This window comes from Sapajus apella, unplaced genomic scaffold (assembly GCF_009761245.1).
Source record: "Sapajus apella isolate SASKATOON/1434 unplaced genomic scaffold, GSC_monkey_1.0 scaffold33, whole genome shotgun sequence".
NCBI classification, from domain to species: domain Eukaryota; kingdom Metazoa; phylum Chordata; class Mammalia; order Primates; family Cebidae; genus Sapajus; species Sapajus apella.
Genome location: NW_022436973.1, coordinates 6,767,425 through 6,772,494, shown reverse-complemented (window position 1 = coordinate 6,772,494; position 5,070 = coordinate 6,767,425). Strand labels below are relative to the sequence as shown.

Genomic DNA, 5,070 nt, shown 5'->3' with positions numbered 1-5,070 from the left:
AAAAAAAAAAAAAAAAAAAAAAAAAAAAAAAAAAAAAAGGCAGCATGGGAAGCCAGGTGGGAAGTTTTCTTACCTAACTGCCTCCATATCCCTCTTACTAAATTACTACGGGCTAGACCAAGGAAGACAGTTAGAACCTGACCCTGGAGGGGCCAAAGAAACGACGACAACAAAAGCAGCCATCAAATGGCTCTTCAGGAGGCAGAGGGAGAGAAGTGCTTTTGCTCCAGAGAGGAAAGCAGGGCTGGGAAATGGAGGGAAGAGGCGAGCAGAGCCAGGAGCAGGCGACAGTGACAGGAGGCTGGGTGCTGGTAGGATGAGTCAAACCCTATAAAGCCAGGGCCCAGAGGATGCCCAAGGATGGAGAAAAGGAACCTGACCTCTGTGTTTCTGTAAATTGTGCCTTTCCTCTCACCTCCCACAGTAAAGGGCTCACTTGTGTTACCAAGATTTAGTGACTAGGGAGTCTAAGGGGAGCCTGGCGGAGACGAATGGGAAACAGAATTGTGAAAACTACCAACTTAGTCAATTTTGTGCTTCTGTGATAGAATACCTGACACTGGTAACTTATAATGAACAGAGCTGGCTCACAGTTCTGGAGGGTGGGAAGTCCAAGATCAAGGAATTACATCTGTGAGGACCTTCTTGCTGCCTCATTTCATGGCGGAAGGTCTCACATGGTGAGAGAGTACACAGGAGAGAAGGCAAGAGGGTGCTGAACTCACCTTTTATCAGGAATCCACCGCTGTGGTAACAGCATTAATCCATTTGTGAGGGCAGAGCCTCTGAAAAGTCCCATCTCTCAACACTATTGCATTGGGGATTAAGTTTACAACACATGAACGTTGCTCTTGGGGCACATTCAAGCCATAGCAACTACACGGCACCAGGGTATGCTGTAGGAAAGCAGGCCCCAAAGGCCAAGATGATGGAAAATGGGAACTTCTAGGAATCTACAGGCATCTAGGGAAGGGCTGAGGATTTCCTCAGAGTAGGGAATAAAATTTCAGCTGGTCTTATCAAGATCCAGGACAGGAAGACCAAGTTGACAAAGATCACTTAGGTGAGTCCAAAACGAATGAGGATACAGGAGGTAGAGAAATAGAGAGGACACACCTTCAGGGACAGGGCAGCTGGTACGGGCATCAGAGCATGGGCTTGGGAGCCAAGAGATTGTCTGGGTCTAAGATACTATTTCCTAATAAAGCAGGATACTTTATAATTGGAAAAAGGTTACTCCATCAGAAAGACATAAAAGTTCTAAACATATATGAAAAAAGTAGAGCACCAAAATACAGGAAGCAAAGGCTGACAGAAATAAAGGGAGAAGACAACTCAACAGCAATAGTTGGACTTCAATTCCCACTTTCAATAATGGATAGAAGTAGGCAGCAAATCAATAGTAAAACATAAGACTTGAACACACTAAAACCACCTAGACCTAAAACCAATCTGCAGAGCACTACCCTACACCACCTAGACCTAACACCCATCTACAGAATACTGTATCCTATACCACCTAGACCTAACACCAATCCACAGAACACTGCACACTATACCACCTAGACCTAACACCCATCTACAGACACTGCACCTGACACCACCTAGATCTGACACCCATCTACAGAACACTGCACACTACACCACCTAGACCTAACACCCACCTATAGACACTGCACCCTACACCACCTAGACCTGACACCCATCTACAGAACACCGCACCCTACACCACCTAGACTTAACTCCCACCTACGGCACACACCCATCTACAGAATACTGCACCCTACACCACCTAGACCTAACAACCACCTGCAGAACACTATCCTACCCCACCCAGACCTAACACACATCTACAGAACACTGCACTCTACACCCCTAGACCTAACACTCATGTACAGAACACTGCACCCTATACACCGAGGCCTAACATCCATCTAGAGAACACTGCACCCTACACTACCTAAACCTAACATCCATCTACCAAACACTGCACCCTACACCACCTAGACCTAACACCCATCTACAGAACACTACCTTATACCACCTAGACCTAACACCTATCTACAGAAAACTGTGCCCTGTATCACCTAGACCTAACATCCATCTACAGAATACCACACCCTCCACCATCTAGACCTAACACCCATCTATAGAACACTGCACCCTATACCACCTAGACCCAACACCAATCTACAGAGCACTGCACCCCACACCACCTAGACCTAACACTACAGAACACTGCCCCCTACAATCACCTAGACTTAACACCCATCTACAGGACACTGCATGCCACACCACCTAGACCTAACACCCATCTACAGAACACTGCACCCTACAACCACCTAGACCTAACACCCATCTACAAGACACTGCACCCTACAACCACTTAGACTTAACACCCATCTACAGGACACTACACACTACACCACCTAGACCTAACACCCATCTACAGAACACCACACCCTACAACCACCTAGACTTAACACCCATCTAGAGGACATTGCACCCTACACCACCTAGGCCTAACACCCATCTACAGAACACCGCACCCTACAACCACCTAGACTTAACACCCGTCTAGAGGACACTGCACCGTACACCACCTAGACCTAACACCCATCTACAGAACACTGCACCCTACACCACCTAGGCCTAACATCCATCTACAGAACACTGCACCCTACAACTACAGAACACAACACTACCAACCACCTAGACCTAACCCCAATGAACAGAACACTGCACCCTATACCACTAGACCTAACACCCATCTACAGAACACTGTACCCTACAACCACAGAATACACATATTTTTAATTTATATATATATATTTTTTTATTTTTTTGAGATGGGATCTTGCTCTGTCAACCAGACTGGAGTGGAGAAGCATGATCACAGCTCACTGTGGCCTCAATTTCCCAGGCTCAGGTTATCCTCCCACCTCAGCCTCCGAAGTAGCTTGGAGTACAGATATGCCCACCCCAGCTAATTTTTGTAGAGATGGTGTCTCACTATGTTGTCCAGGTTCATCTCAAACTTCTGAGCTAAAGAGATCCTCCCACCTCAGCCTCCCAAAGTGCTGGGATTACAGGCGTAAGCCACCATGCCAGGGCCACATTATTCTTAAGCGCACATGGAACATTTTCCAGGAAAGACCATATGCTAGGTCATAAAACAAACCTCAAATAACTTAAAAGGACTCAAATAATACAAAGTGTGTTCTCTGAGGACAATATAATGAAATTAGAAATTTGGGAAACAAACATGGGAAACTCACAAATACATGAAGTATGTGGAAATTAAACAACATACTCTTAGTCAATGAATGATTCAAAGAAGAAATTCCAAGGAAAATTAGAAAATACAACATGAATAAAAATGTTTAAAATTTATGGAATGCAGCTAAAGCAGTGCTTGAAGGAAAATTCATAGCTATAAATGCCTTTTTTTCCTTTGAGACAGTATCTCACTTTATTGCCCACATTGGAGTGCAGCAATGCAATCAGGGCTTACTGCAGCCTCACACCCTGGGCTCAAACGATATTCCCACCTCAGCCTCTGGAATGGCTGAAACACCACCACACCTGGCTTAATTTTTTTATTTTTTGTAGGGATGGGGTCTTGTTATGTTGCCCAGGCTGGTCTCAAACCCCTGAGCTCAAGCTACCCTCTTGTCTCAGCCTCCCAAAGTGCTGGGATTACAGGTATGAGCCACCATGCCTGGCCATACATGTCTTTTTTCCTTTTTTTTTTTTTTTTCATGGAAGAGCGATTTATTAGAGAGACAGAGAGAGAGAAGACAGCTCCCATGCTGTTGTGGAAGGGGAACCCAGAGTGGGAAATCCACATGTCTATTTGTTTAAAAAAATAAAGACTGTAAATCAATAACCTAACCTTTCACTTTAAGATACCAGAAAAATTAGAAAAGAAGAGCAAACTAAATTTAAAGTAAGCAAGAGGAAAGAAACAACAAATGCTGGGGCAGAAATGAATGAAATAGAGAACAGAAAAACAATAGAGAAAATTAATAAATCCAAAAGTTGTCTCTTTGAGAAAAATCTAAACAATTGACAAATCCTCAGCTAGGCTGACCAAGAAAAAAAGAAAAAAGATTCGATGACTAGAGTCAGAAATGGAGGAGATAATAACAACATTAACTTTTGAGGAATAAAATCCTGTCTCTTCCAACGACCAGCTGTACAACCTACCTCAGGTATTACTTAGCCCCTCTGTGCCTCCCTTTTCTCTATTCTTTAAAAAGATATTATTTTTCTCAAACTGTTATGAAGAACAGTAAACAAAAGGATTTGTTGGGCCAGGTGCAGTGGCTCACACCTGGAATCCCAATACTTTGGGAGGCTAAGGCAGATCACATGAGCCTGGGGGTCAAGGCTGCAGTGAGCCACTTTCACACTCTAGCCTAGGCAACAAAGACTCTGTCTCAAATGAGAAAAATAATTTTTTAAAAAAAGGACAAATATGATTCCATTTACATTAAGTACCTATAATAGTCAATTCATAGAGACAGGCTGACCACAGTGGCTCACGTCTGTAATCCCAGCACTTTTGGAGGCCAAGGTGGGTGGATGACCTGAGGTCAGGAGTTCAAGACCAGCCTTGACAACATGGTGAAAGCCTGTCTCTACTGAAAATACTAAAAATGAGCCAGGCGTGGTGGCAGGCACCTACAGTCTCAGCTACTCAGAAGGCTGAAGCAGGAGAATCACTTGAACCTGGGAAGCAGAAGTTGCAGTGAGCTGACACTGTGCCACTGTACTCCAGCCTGGGAGACAGGAGCAAAACTCTGTTTCAAAAAAAACACACACAAAACTAACAACAACAACAACAAAACCAGCCTGGGCAACACAGTGAAACCCCATCTCTACAAAAAATTTTAAAAATTAGCCAGGTGCAATGGCATGTATCTATAGTCCCAGCTCCTCAGGAAGGTGAGGCAGAAGGATCCCTTGAGCCCAGAAGCTAAAGGTTACAATGAGCTGATTGTGCCACTGAACTCCAGCCTGGGTGGCACAGCAAGAAGCCCCCATTAAAAAAAAAAAAAAAAAAAA

The 5,070-nt window shown here is 44.3% G+C and overlaps 2 long non-coding RNA genes across 4 annotated transcripts in view; both read right to left on the bottom strand.

Annotated features, from left to right (window-relative positions):
* LOC116562742 overlaps nucleotides 1-5,070 on the bottom strand; it is a 72,537-nt gene that overhangs the window by 55,101 nt on the left and 12,366 nt on the right. The window lies entirely within an intron of this gene.
* LOC116562743 lies at nucleotides 21-2,867 on the bottom strand. Its single transcript, XR_004274086.1, has 3 exons — nucleotides 2,528-2,867; nucleotides 2,262-2,490; nucleotides 21-1,695 (listed from the first exon to the last, which is right to left on the bottom strand). It is a non-coding gene; the product is annotated as an uncharacterized LOC116562743 (long non-coding RNA).